The sequence below is a fragment of the Hippoglossus stenolepis genome, chromosome 23, assembly GCF_022539355.2.
Source record: "Hippoglossus stenolepis isolate QCI-W04-F060 chromosome 23, HSTE1.2, whole genome shotgun sequence".
In the NCBI taxonomy this organism is placed as follows: domain Eukaryota; kingdom Metazoa; phylum Chordata; class Actinopteri; order Pleuronectiformes; family Pleuronectidae; genus Hippoglossus; species Hippoglossus stenolepis.
The window spans coordinates 12,507,455-12,522,416 of record NC_061505.1 but is presented as its reverse complement, the minus strand read 5'-3'; the positions used below and the strand labels follow the sequence as shown (position 1 = coordinate 12,522,416).

Sequence of the window (14,962 nt, the reverse complement as noted above, 5' to 3'; positions counted from 1 at the left end):
GCCAATGTCAAACCACAGGTTGCTCTCTGTTTCTGTCTGTCGCTTTTCTTGGTAGACTCTTACTGTGTTAAGTGGATAGAGGAAATATATTTCTCACCCTTCTCCTCCCTTAACATGTTTTTCCCCTCACACCAAATTGTGTCCTCCTCCTCCTCCAAAAATCGCTCCCATTACCTTGCCTCATTCTCTCTTCATTCCTCTTTTTTACTGTTATCACTTCTCTTTCACCGTTACCTAATTTCTTAACACTCCTCACGCGTCTTTCTCCTCTGACTCAATACTAGCCCACCCTAGCATTGATTGGGAGCTGTCTGCGCTCCTGACTGAAAGCACTTTGCCTTTTGTAATGTGTGCCGCTGCACAATGGTGACATAACTAATAATGGCTCCATAGTTAACAGTTATACACACACACACAAAGATAGGGTCACTGCAGAGGAGGTGAGGACCGATTCGATTCTTCTTCATCAGAGTGACCTTATTCTCTTAAGAAACCGAATGGGTGGATACATATTTTGTTACTGCTGCGCAAAAAATGTCAAGCTAGGTCATCCCTTTATGCATTGAGCAAATTATCCGGCCACTTAAGCTCATTTAAAACCAATTGAAAATGCTCAAACATGTGCTGTAACGAAGCTCAATGCAACAGCCTTGCAAATGCCGACATGCAATCGCAGCTACAAGGTCACATCTACAGGCTAGCACCTCTTAAAATGTGTTCAAAACAATAGAGTTAGTATTGTTTCATGCATCAATGCAACACGCAGTTTAATTGGTCTCATTTCCCTTCAGGGTGTTAATGTTTAATGTTCACTGATGTGTACAAAGTGTGAAAACAAAAAAGAGGGGAGATACAGAAACAGATAGCTTTTGTTCGTGCATACAACACAAACATAAAAACCATCTTAAATGCTCCCTTGTCTTTGCCTTCATTGCAGCCTCTCTCTTTCTCTGTGTGTCGCTATGACACCCAGCAGCTGTCCCTGTGCTGTGCTGTGGCCTATCAGGACCATATGCAGGGGTGGGAAAGGCATCAGCTGCCACATCAGCACAATGACTTCACCCTTCCCCAGGTCACAGGTGGTGCAACAGGGACGTCAAAAGGGCACAGGCATGCACAAAATGTACACACATACTTAGATGCATCTGTTTTTCGTTTGCATTTAAAAGTTCCTCTGACAGGACTTTAAGGCACAGTAAAGGATGTGAACTTTCTAACTGAATTGTTGACATTGTTATGTCACTGTGCAAATAGTTCTTAATGCATGATGAATATTGAAGACAGCATTTTCTAATTCGATAGAAATCTAATCCACTTATCTGCTTTCTTGCACAGACACACAGAACGGCGAGGCACACTGAGCACAACTGCTACATTATTATCCTCTATAAATCACTACAATATTTCCTTCATTGAAAAAGGACTTCTGTCGCACACGCCATGTGCGCACTTCCAAAGCTTACATATTTTACAGCTACCTTAAGTGCACTAAGAGGCTTGGGCTTAACATGACTTCATCACTACATTTACACCATGACCTGTTGCGAAACCAGGAGTCCAAACATCAAAGGGCTCCAGTCAGCAGTTCTCGCCCTAAGCTTCCATTATGCTGGTCTCAAGTCTGGCTTGAGTTTTTTTTTTTTAAATAAGGGAAAAAAGCAATGTTAGGGAAAAAAGGCAAAACTGGGGTAAGGAAGAAAACAAAATGACGGTAGGAAGAAGTGAGGGGAGAGAAAAAAGTCCTGCAGAGTCATCACAGGGGGTGCTGAGGGCTGTAAATCACACATAATCATAGAAGTCTTAAGCCACAGGGACGGCAAGCCCTTCCTGGATTCACACTAGTCAATAATGGGGGAAAAAATGGCACAACACACACACACACATATACACAAACACTCACAAATCCATAGTTTCATGCTTGTGTACTTCACAAGACTTACAATTAATTTCTGTAACAGTAAAAAACACAGTAAAGAAGGTAAACAGACACTGATTCAGAGGGAGAAAAAGACAGAGAAATAGAAGCAGAGACCGAGAACTAGACTGAAACATAGTTCTAATGTGTGCATTAGAAATGGTGGCTGTGGCTCAGGGGTTCGGATCCCAGTCTTCCCCTTTCCGAATGCCGAAGTGTCCTTGGGCAAGATACTGAACCCCACAATTTCTGTTCTCATAGAGAAAAGTGCTGCACATAGATGCACTGTATGAATGTTTGTGTGAATGGGTGAATGTAAAACTGAAGTGGTCATCAATACTAGAAAAGGGCTATAAAAATACAAACCATTTACCATCCCTCTTCTCAGACACATACATGCACACCTCTAATCTATCATAAAAAGCAGGAGCAGCGCTTCTCCTGCAGTGAGCGGGCCAGGGAGCTCCACTAACAACAAACTCAGAGTACACTCCACGTACACACACACACACACACACACACACACACACACACACACACACACACACACACACACACACACACACACACACACACACACACACACACACACACACACACACCAACACACACACACACACAAAGACAGTGAGAACTCTGCTGCAAAGCCTTTGGAAGTTGGTGCTGAAAGAACAGCTCCCCTGTGACGCTTTAGTAAAGAACTGCAGTGGGAAAGGGGGAGCAGCACTCCGGGATGTGGAGCTACCCAAGGTGCTGAAACCCTCCCTGAGAAACAGCTGGTTGGACTGAAGGAGAGATGGAAGTGGAGAGTGGAGAGAGGAGGGGGGCTGTCCAAGTTACTGAATCAACAGCATGGCTCTCCCTCATACACCGGCTATGGTGGCATTAAAGGGATAAGACCCTGTCAGACTGTTTACTTATACCTTTGATGCTGACTGAGTTTTCCAATGATGAATCTTCCAGATGGTCTGCTGTTCACAGACACAGTAGACGATTGAAAAAGGGTGATACTGTCTCCTATTAGACTGACCTAACTTGTTGACCTCCTGCTGATTCCAGGACATAGAATCAATACGAGTAAAAGAAAATAATGGATTAATGGTAAAAAAGGAAAAGTAGTTGTCCTGTGTTTGTTAATGTATAATTCATGTATGTAAATTTAGAATTCCATTTATCAAAAGCTACATAACGTATAGGCTGTGCTTTGCCAAATATTTTCAGTGTGTTAAATAAGCTAGACTATTATAACAAATAATTATATATATATATATATATATATATTAGCATGAAGCATCACTAAGCTTTGGATATTGTTATTTAGTCTGAGCAATGCTAACACTACAGCACTACAGCCGAGGCCAACAAGGGCTACTGCGAGTGATGTAGAGATTATGTAAGTGCATGAATAAAAAAGCTTAGCAGCACAGCATTATTAGAACACCGTGGACATACTTTATTTTGCATTAATACTGCACTGTGTATTGACTCTGTAGAGAGATTTCTATTTAAAAAGTTGGTTTCATGTTCCCCAGAGCCGCAGTGATGAAATATGAGTGCAACAATTTACACTGGACCAATCGATGTTAGGAGTTTTGAAGCACAATTAATAGTCTAAATTTAATTCATTATTGATATCTACTCTCAACTAACATCTGCTGGCTTTTTCGTAGACACTACATTTTACAGCTGGATAGAGAGTTTTTTCAAAGAATTGATTTGGGTTTTCTGCAGGAATGATGCATTAATCCTGAACTAAAGCTACTATCTGAGCTCTGTAAAGCAGCATAGTCTACCAGGGTGATCCAACACAGTTAAATGAAGATTCCTTTGTGCCAGAGTTGAACCTGATGTTAAGCGACGAACCCAATCGTCTTTTGTGTGAGACAGGCAGGCTCATGTGGGTAGAGAGCTGTCCGTGGTGCTGAATTGACAGCGGCTTACAAGTGCCGTACGGGGAGCTCTCTGTGAAGTGTGTGGTGCTGAAGTGTGCCGACGGATTGTGTGCACAAAGCATGTCCTTCCTTGATGGTCATGGTGTTCTTGCGGCCTACCCCGCAGTGCATCTTGCACCCATTGTTTCTGGTTCAGCCGCACAGCTCTGAACCGGAGATGCTGGAGGTGGCGATGCACTGCAGAATGTGCCATAAGCACTAAATGACATGAAGGAAGGTCACTGAAATTCTCAGAACTGACACTCAGCATTTCACTGTAGGCAGTGGACAAAAGAGGGACCTGGATAAAAGAATTATAAACGAACGGTATTCAGAAAAATGTTAAATGTATGCAATGTTTGTGTAAGAGGTACCAACCCAACAGATGAAGCTTAGTTGAAAATCTCCTTTTTGTTTCCACTGAACCCATCCTCACCTTGCTATGTTTAAACCTTGAGGGCGGCATTTTCTTTTCAAGTAGGTTAATTTACAATCGTTCTTCACTCACTCAAATATTAATACAAATACTTTCTACAATTGAGAGGATGAATAATTGAATCACTTCATGGACCGCTCTTAACCTCCAGATTTCAAACCATAAAAAAATATGAATTATAAAAATCTTTTCTTATTTCTCACTATCCGCAAAACCTCTTCCAAAATAAATGTAAGGTAAAAAAAAAATTGAAGTTGCATAATTTGCAATATTCATAAATATCCCATCCATCCAGTATCTATACCGCTCATCCTTTAGGTCTTAGGGGCAGCTGGAACCAGTCCCAACTGACATTGGGTGAGCGGGTTCAAACCAACGTAAACACAGGGAGAACATGCAAAGACCACACAGAAAGCCACGAGCCAGACTGGGATTCAAACCGGGAACCTTCTGGCTCTGAGACAACAGTGCTTACAACAACTGCCGTTAGTAAATATTATTTTAGTAACTATTATTGCAGCTACAACATCAAGGGAATAACCTCGCCATACTGAGCGGGATCTCCTATCTCACATTCTTATTTAATATCTTAAAAGTACTCAACACAACAACAACGAAGTTTTCGGTCTTTAATATGATCATTTCTTTTTCTTGCAAATCTACAAAAGCTCCCGGAAACTGTGAAAAGAGCCGCTGTGCTGTGAGGGCGCAGCGACCTCATTGCTGTTTTTTTCCTCATTGAGAAGACAAAAACAAAATAAACCGGCAGGAAGATGGAGATGTTAATGTTTGTGGTGAGAACAACACGCCCGCCCGCTCGCTCGCTCTCCTCTTGCTCGAGGCCACACAGGTGTGACTAAGTCTTATGGATTCATAGCTGATGGCAGAGCGGGGGTTAGCGAGTGAATAGTGGGTAGCTGGAGCAAAGTGCCCGCCTTGCAGATAGCAGCATCCTTAGAGAAAATGGCTTGGCAAGAGAGAATGCTTTTCGATCGATAGTGCGCTGAGGTAGTTTGAAAGGGCTTTGGTGGGGCTGACTTTTCAACACAGCCTCTGTGTTTTGGAAGACCTAAGAGGTATGCTGGGTTCCTATGATCTGCCTGTGTTGTTTGTCTTATCTCTCTCTTCCTCTCCCCTCGCATTTTCCCTGTCTTCTCACTTACTACTCAGATTTTCCACCAGCCTGGAAGCTGTTCACTGTGATGATATTGATCTCTTTTCTCACTGTATGGCCAGACATTATGTCTGAACTGTATGTCTGGTGTAATACTTGTTCTGTGAATGTAATATCGAATAGAATCATGTTTTTATTTATTTTTTATCTTTATTAACTTTCTTGTTTGTTTGTTTCTTGCTCTTTTATAGAGCTATTTGTCTTGTTGTGCTTCAGCTGGGCAAGAGGGCAGGTTCATACCTCAAATTTCAAATGTATCAGGTAAAAACTGGCTTTTATCTCGTTTTATCTTCTCTATTATAGATCTATATGTGTCATCTGAAACCTTTCTATTTAAACTAGTTTTAGTTATTACTCACATGTGGTTGCCAGGGTCCTTCTGTTTTCAGTTTGCATGTTCTCGATATGTCTGCATGTTTTTTTCCCCAGGTAATATGTATCTGAAACTATTACGTTAACAGTGTCAGGAAATCTTGTAATGTGTCCGCTATAGAAAAATATAAAAGGGTGACAGACTGACAGGCCGCAGCCGTGGTGAAAATCTCTGATACATTCCCAGGGACTCGGTCTGTCAAAATAGGCACAATACTACTCTCTCACACACACACACACACACACACACACACACACACACACACACACACACACACACACACACACACACACACACACACACACACACACACACACACACACACACACACACACACACACACACACACACACACACACACACACGCTCACTTCCTGCCGCCCACACTCTACAGCTTGCCGTACACCAGGGGCCATGTCAAATCGCGGAGTTATTCCAGGGACTCGCTGGGGAGTGGGAGGCACAAGTCACCATACATGCCAGTCCCCGAACGCCCGGGCCAAATGGTGTGTCACACCAGCTTGGAAGAGAGAGAAAACACTGATGAATCCTGGACTGCTCTATTTAGATATGGGAAAAAGACAGCGAGAGGGAGAGAGAGACTTGGAAACCTGGTAAGTGCTAAACCCTCACAATTAGCACCATTGATGGGAAAAGTGGCTCTGATCCCAAAACAATCAGATCTGGGCTTATTTAATTTCTGGGCCATTTTATGAGAGGCTGCTCTGGGCATTGTCACACTGTTTGAACTAAACTAGATATATTCAATAGCAATGATTAATTCAAACACTACTGGCTATAATAATACTGTAGGTTGTATAAGAACATGACACAACCATTTTGGCATCTGCGCTGCCAGTGCTGTGGTGTTGCAGCCACACTTGTGTGTCTAAATTCATCGCATCACAGTGGCGCGACTATGATGTCCCATTGAAAAGGCTCCTTTAACCCTAAACCTTACGCTTGATTATCACGCTTCAACTCAACCTAACAGCTAACACTACACAAAAACAAGGGTATTAAAACATTCCCAGCTCTGTTGCAAGCCAACAGCAATATCACAAAGAGCCCCTGTAGACCAGACCGTCTAATTTCGGTTCGGCATTCTCAGAGAGACCACCTCTTTCACTGGCCAGGTAGACCACATCCTCCGAAGGATGCAGCTGTCAATCCCCCAATCCATCCTGTTATGTGACACAAGTGTTGTCTGCTGATCAAGTATTAGATTTCGTTTGTCTGTGGTTTTTTGTTGGTATATGAGCCATGACAATCTTTACTGCATCCTAACTGAAGATGTTCCTACAGCTGAACAAATCAGAAGCTGGAAAAGGGCATTCATCCCTTTATCCTGTGGCAGAGAATATTTTCTTGGGGAGCAGTGATAACACCAAAATCCTAGTGAATCACTGGTTGTGTTATGTTTGCTTTAGGGTTGATCAAACTGGGCAGAAAGATTACTTTAAAATATGTAATATCAAAACAAGGAGGGACTGGGTGTGCTGAGTTGTGAATCAGTTTATGTTTAAAATGGTGCCGTGATTCATAATTGAAAAAGCAGTGTAGGAGAAAAACGTACCAACACAGGTGCACTGAATGGCTAAAATTGTAAAAGTGTGGATAGGGATGAGGTCCAAAAGAGTTGAGAACAGCCTGCACTGCATCACAGCAGTTAGTCAGCAAGTCCCACTAAAGCTTTCTGGATGGATGGTTGAACTGAAACTGCTGAACTGAGATGGAGGGAGGGCAGAATGGCCTGTGACGCTGCAATTCCTCTCGTTCCTCTTCCCTCGCCGTCTTTTCCTCTTACCGTCTTTCTGACACATTCAGCCTTTGTGTCTCTACCTTTTCCCTTCAAACCAGGAAAGCCGAAATGTGACACAGGCCTCATTTGCCCCTGACAACCACAAAAATGGCAACAAAAAAAAAAGAAGCAAAAAACTACCTGCATCAACACTAGAGAAGCGTTTAAAACTAAAGTTTGGAGCAGTGCAGGTGATGAAAACAGAAAGTGAAAATCTCCGCTGTCAGAAGTACAAAAGTAAAAGTGCTCGTTTTTTGAGACCGACATACAAAACAACTACACAATAAAGCTACGGTGTATGTCATTGAATTTGAGTGCCCATTTCTATTCCTGTGTTTCATCTTTGAATCACAAATGGTGTCGCTCAATTGAGCTTCTCTAAACCTGGCTCATTACAAATGATAGAATAGTGCTGGGTAATTGTTTGACCCTGCCTGCTCAACCTACGTCCTTCGGCTGCTGAGCGCTCTCGATGGGAGAGGTCTGTGGGATAAATGGTGGCCGTTCCCGGTGCTCTGCCCCGGGGGCCGTGTGCAAAGAGAGCGTCGTCGTATCTGTGACAAGACGAGCCTGATGAAGGTATGCTGGCTGCACAAACCCAATGCAGGCCCGGGCAGCGGCAGCACCACCTCTCTAAAAGGACCCATTGTGCCCTGCCAAAGCCTTTCCCTCTCTGCGCTGAAGTGGCCATTGTGGCCCACAGAATGGCCATCCCTCTTCATCGCTTGGCAAAGAAAGCGCGCCGGAGTGTGGCCACAGGTGCGGTGGTGGACAGTATCTCCACATCATGAACCCCATCAGCCCCAGAGTGCCCCCTGTTGCCCGGCTCATTCTTCCCACGGGGGAAGACAATCCAACCTAATTTCAGCCAGTGAATAGAGCGTAAAGGAACAGGTACATTCCAGTATTGGAAATAGCTACATATCAGAATTGAGCGAGGGGTAAGAGATGTGAGCTTGGGAGGTTTTATTTTTAGCATGCATAGCTCAGGTTTGGACATCTTGTATTGATTTGGTGGCGGGGATGGTTCTTTGAAAAAATATTCATCCATGACAGGATGGACAAAAGCCTTATGGATTTACTGGTAGAGGGGAATACTCTGTGGTGGAGCGCAGCAACTCTCTGAAGTATACTTTACTGAGAGCAGTACCTCCAGTTGTTCAACAAACTCTCCTGAGAGTCCATTTAAGAATTAGGACGAGTTAAAAAAAATGGATAGAGAAAATCTTCTGCACACAAGTCTGATGAAAGATGGCTGAATTTCTATTCGGCGTTCAAAGTGGTGAATAAAACAGTGTTGAATATGGAATAATAACACAACGTGGATCTGTCAACAGAGGAGACTCTGGATGCGATAAACGTACATGCTGACAGTCCATCCCAATTGTATACAATAGAACAGTTCAGGATTTAAGCAAACTAGGCCACTATAAATCACGTCGACATGCCCAGTATCCTTATGAGAGTGCAGACTCTCAAGATTCCCCGTATCACAACATCAGAGACAGGATGGCAACTCCTAACACAAAACATAAAATGTCTGATCTCAAACATTGCTGCTGAGGCCTTCAAACATCTCAGGTCAACCATCTGTGCAACATAATTTGAGTCAGGCAATAAATATGTCATTGGTAATATTAAAGAAATTGAAGGGTATATAGGTAACACATTCCCTGACAAAGACACAATACGTATTAAAGTGCTTTAGAGGAAATCTTAGTGGTATGTCCATGGCCATCGCCACAGCCTATGTACAAAGGAGCAAGTATATTTGCATTTGAAGTGATGAATGTGATTTCCTCGGACTGTCAACATTGCTTACATTTCTTTTAAAATGCCACACAATAATAAATTATACATTCCCTAAGAGAAAGAAAATGTGGATGCATTTTATCGCCCCAAACAGCAACTAAGTGACTGATGGCGATGTCCAAGCACTTGTCTTTGCAAGTGGATGTTATTGTGTAGTTAGATATGCAAGTGTTATGCAAACAAATTGCGTGATTATGCAAAACTCGAAATAGTGTGGATGAGTGATATCCCACAGCATAAGGATTAGTTACTAACACCCACTCTTCAATTATGAGCATAAAACTCTTATGTGGGTTTTTTTTGTGTCCAATATCCCTGTTACGCAACCTGCTCCACTTTAAAATAGGATCCTTTCACTGCTAATCACATGTTAGCACACCCTGGATTGGATAGGCACAGTTCATACAAAGATAGAGACGCTCTTGTTTATGTGTGATGACGCAAGGCCAAATGAGGCTTGGTGTAACAGGCTTTGCTGCTGAAAAAAAAAAAATCAAACAGCACTAGCATTTACTACTGACTCCAAGAGGATGAACTGTCATCGGGTTACAGGTGAACATGATGCATCGTCATAGAGGGTGAGGTTACACCGGTTCGCTTTGTTCCGAACATGCCCTTCCAGATGGGGAGGTGGTGAGTCTGGGCGGATATTTTTAAATCTGAGAAACAGCAGCTGGTTTTGCACCGGACTAATTTAGGTAAAGCAGCTCACTGGCAGGTGCTAAAGAGACACGTCCCACACCTGAAACACAGGCCAGTCCAGGAAATGAGTCCTCTCACGGTCTGGGCCGGGGGACAACTGACGGGGAAGGCATTTGAGTCGAGGCCAAAAGGAGATAGGGTGCAGACGTGACTACTCAGCTTGACATGTCTGTTGTATTTCTCTATTATTGATTCTCTCCTACTCTCTTTAAGAAAGTCCAACTCATCCATAGCAGCAAGGATCTCGATTGAGTCTCTTAACAGGCGAGCGATGTGGTATTGCAAATATTTCAAATCAGTCTCTCACTTGAAGCTACAAAGAGCATCTTCATTAATTCATTGGCAGTGGCTGCTTTTGGGAGGGGGGTTGATACTCAGATATGAAAAAAGGGGGCTGGGATTACATTAATTTCAACTATTTGAGAGCGGGGGGAAAAAAAACCCTCATCCAGGATTCAGATGTACTTGCGAGCTGTGCTGAACGAATTCATGACCCAATCGTTGTGGAATACAGTGGAGTTTGTGGCACAGTTCCAGGATTCCAACACCCAAGTCCCCTCCACTCTCTCAATTAGAAAGACCAAAGGCAAGATGTTAAAAGCCGCACAGAGCTTTCAACTCAAATGGTGCCATCACAAGGCAATTTTGTGCTTTTTTCCCTCTGCAGCTGACAGCTTGATGAGAGATGTTCTTACTCTGACATCTCCCATAATAAATGTCCTGCCGGACTGACTAATGTTAGTTCCAATCTAGACTAGGATATCCTACAGCCACGGCCCCACAGGAGGGAAGAGCGTAAAGTGATAGGATCGATAGGCCATACAGTATCCTCTCCTCCCTCCTGTGCTTCTCTGTCTAACGCCCCTTCTCTTTCGCTCACAAATCCATCCATGCAGAGACAATGAGTGGTCCTACACTCCATCTCTCCATCACTGGCTCTTCCACCCCTATTCTGGTGTCTTAATCAAAAGAGAAAAGAAATAGAAGGGTTGGAGTAAGAGCAGGCCAGGCATGTCTTCCCCCATCATGGCCCCCATGGCTAAAATGGAAGGGGAGTAGGGAGGGGAAAGAGGATATCTTTCATTTTCCTATCACATGTTCTCCACTTTTTTATGCAAGCGAAAGTGTCTTCTATATAGCTCCCCTAAGCTCCTTTAACCTCTCCTGTGTCCCACTCTGTGGGCGGATTGTGGGCAAATGGATGGGAAGACGGATGAGGGCCAGGCGTCGAGCGGCAGAACAGTGAGTTAATGAGGCAGATTGCTCTCTTTGCCGACGTGCGAGGGATTACAGGCAGATTACCCATTCGGATTCTCTCCGCGTCCAATTTCGCTCCCTACCGGTCTCTGCCGTGGTAAACTGGAGGGGCGCGGCGGGGCGTGGGGGGGATTGTGAGGGCCCAAGTTGTGATAGAGGTGAGATAGAAGACAGTGGCTCCGCTCTCTGTCAGGGGAAGATGACAGCTGCTCAAAACACTGACCTGTGAGCGGATGGTGTTTATGACTGATGCCTCCTATCTGACAGCTGCTCTGGGGGCTGCGCTCGACCTGCACATACCATCATGAGACCAAATCTCTTATGACTCACATGAGATCCGTCTCATCTTCACTGAGTTAATTCTCAGAGATAAGTCCGATATACTAGGTCTACAGATCCCGCCCACAGAAAAGCACAGAGCAATAAGTCACAATCTGCATTTGAAACAGGTTGTTGTTTTTTCTTGCTGCCTTCAAACGGCATGCTGTCTGCGTGTTGACCCAGAATGATTGCATTTGAGTCGGAAAAGCTAGAGATTTACATGCAGGAAAGTTGTTGGAAGCCTCGTGTCAGCGGAACGAGTGAAAACAGAGGGAGGCACAGGACCTCAAATCCACTTCCTGCACTTGCCGAATAACAAACACCAAAAAGGTCTGGAAACATTATTCAAATTGCAGGGGAATTTGCAATTATTATAAGTCATCTCCACTCACAAAGGCAATGTTAAGCACCCTTCATGAAGTGTGCTGAAAGCTCTGAGAACAAAAGGGGAATCGTGTATGGGCCCTGCTCAGTGTGGCCTATTATTACGAAAGGGGAGAAGCCTTTTAAGTATTCAAAAGGCCATTGTCAAATTGTTGTTGGACTACATTGATGGAGGAATCCTTTTTGTGAGGTTTTGTTTTGGTTGACTGGAAATTAACAGCTGGATGCCAAAGTGTACGAGGGAAAAGTAAATTCCCTCACCAAAAAACAAAAACCCAGTGGTGCTGGTGAGGTCTTTTAACATAGTGGCTGTATGAGCATGCACTCAGGAAATGAATCACAACACCTTGCTTAATTAATTCCAATGTGGACTCAGTATGCACTTCCACTTCCTGTGTCTGATTAGGCCAATCATCTTTACATGATTGTATTTGCCTTGCAAAAGTCTCAACAATCGGAGCTGGGACACTTCTCTGGATTCATCAAACTTCACTGCTGTGAGTGAAAATCCTTGTTTGTAAGTGTCACTGAGCAAATGCATTCAAATGAAGTAGTTAACAGTACTAATTGTAGTAATTAGTACCACTGTCCCACAGTAACGGTCTGCCCGCGTTGCTGCACAGTCCAACAGGAGATGGAGAAGTAGAAATAGAATGTTATATATGTAATATAACGGGGATTTTATACATTATAAAAGTTCACACAGCTTCACTGTATAAAGACAGAATAGGTCAGATCCCCACTGGCGTTTACAAGGTCTCTCCTCGTGTGGTGTCTGCTCCCATCCTCGCTCTGGTCGCGTCCTTCCCATCCGTCTCATGCCTCTGCGCGGCTCCACTAGACAGCATGTGCTCGCTTTAATTAGAGCTTCCGAAGGTGCAGCTAAAACCCCACAGTCCGCATTTGCACCTCATGATCGCAGCTATCTGCTGATTCGGACTACCGCTGTGATTTGTAGGCTGCTCCTGGGTCGGGGGATTTTGTGTAGAGACACCATTACGCGCCCCAGTGGGCGTTTGGCGACGCGGTGGCGCAGGAGACACATGCAGTCGCCGCAAAGGATAGGCCGTACAGTCAGCTCCAGAATAAGAAGGCACACATATTCCACGCTCAGTGCCACGCAGTCCTCACATTTACGTGGGGAAAAGACTGTGGATATTAACACACAGGGTCCGATCACAGCCACTTCACTCTCCAGCAGCCAATCATTACGCAGCTGCTCTGTAAAGAAAGTATACCCCCGGGTGGCCTAATTCCCTGTGTCATACATATATATATATTTTAATTTAAAGAGAAAATTAAGTTAAATATTACTAGAATAAAAATGATAATAAACCTGCTCTATAATGCCCCATTATTTGAACGAACTCTCCGGTGGCAGAACCACTGGAATGAGAGGGGTTGAAGGGATTCGGGGAGAAGAAAGTGGGGCTGTGTGTGGAAATGAAGATCCATCAGTACATTGTACTCGCTCCACTACAATTCAGGCTCATATTTCATTCTAACCCGGAGCTGTTACAGTGGGGTCTGCGGGTCCGACGAATGTCGGGGGAAACAATCCCTTGCAAGTCGTCTGGACGCTGCGTAAACACAGCCACAGCTTCAAAAAGCACAACAATCGACTTTCCCTCTCTCTTTCCTGCCGAATTCCCACACTCCACTCCACGCCACTGCTGTCACGCGTGGCTCCAAAAACATACATGTCCATCACTTGCCTCCTCCGCACGCTCTCTCACACACACACGCGGATTCAACGCGTCTGCTCCCGGAGCCGCAGAAAACAAACAGCAGACCCGCGGATCCACTCGCCTCCCAAATCTCCTCCAAATATTGACCCATTACGCATCGTTCGCACTGAACAGAACAAAGCCAGCAACTGAACTGCTCGTTATTCTTAGTCTCATCTTTAAATTCTTTCACCTGTCATCATTTACAAAATCATGACAGGCGATGAGTGCCTTTGCAGAGAGGGATAAATCCTCACAGCCAGGGGATGGAAGAAAAAAAAAACGCACTGAGACGCATATTGTCACCACAGCAAAGAGGGGAAAAGTCCTTACTTGTGTTTTGCAGCAATCCCTCCCGATATTATTCTCCAGGACTTGAGGAGGTTTGTACAAATCCCTGGATATAGCCTGGGTGCAATTTGCGCTTCAGTGTTTCTTGTTTTTGTTTTTTTTTATTTTATCCAGAGCGTTGATCAGACCAGAAAGCAGGTTTTCCACCCCCCCTCTTCTCTCTCTCCTTTAAGACAGATGTGAACGTTCCTGGCTGAGTCGCTCCACCTGCATCCCCTGCCGTCAACGCAGCGGCGAGGCAGGAAAGAAAGATGCAACTTCAGATCCTCCTTTTCAGATTTAAAGCGCCTCCGCTGCAGTGCACCGAGGAAGCTTTTACTGCGGAGGTGCCGTCGCCCTGCGTCTGGCGGATGCTCCTGCTCGTTTCGGTGCGCTTTGACGCATGATCCTCCACCTGCATCCGCTGGAGAAGGAGACACAGCGGCATCAGCAGCAGCGGCAGCGGCACCGCACTCGCAGAGATATACGCCCCGCTCCGGCTGGAGAGGGCTACTTCACCCCGGGGTGGAGACGGGGAGGGCGGTGCACTGCTGGCTGTTGCTCTGCACAAGTATCGTCGCTCCTAATAGGGCAGTTAAGACGTGAGAAATAAAGGGTGGTCAAAGAGGATGTTAATATCAAACATACCCCAGAGGACTAAATGTGAACCAATTATTGCATTCACTTGCGAAGATAGAGAAAAACGCCATCTTGATCTACTGGAATCACAAAATGACACGAATTCAAAGGGGACAAAATCTATTGTATCCCCTTAAAAATCCGTTTATACCCAAAGGAC

At 44.5% G+C, this 14,962-nt stretch overlaps 1 long non-coding RNA gene across 1 annotated transcript in view; it reads right to left on the bottom strand.

Moving 5' to 3' along the window:
* The window catches only part of LOC124851360, a 78,675-nt gene extending 64,098 nt beyond the window's left edge, over window positions 1-14,577 (bottom strand). Inside the window, exon 1 of the long non-coding RNA XR_007032408.1 lies at window positions 14,167-14,577. This is a non-coding gene — a long non-coding RNA (uncharacterized LOC124851360). The remainder of the gene's footprint in view (window positions 1-14,166) is intronic.
* Between the last annotated feature and the right edge of the window lie 385 nt (window positions 14,578-14,962).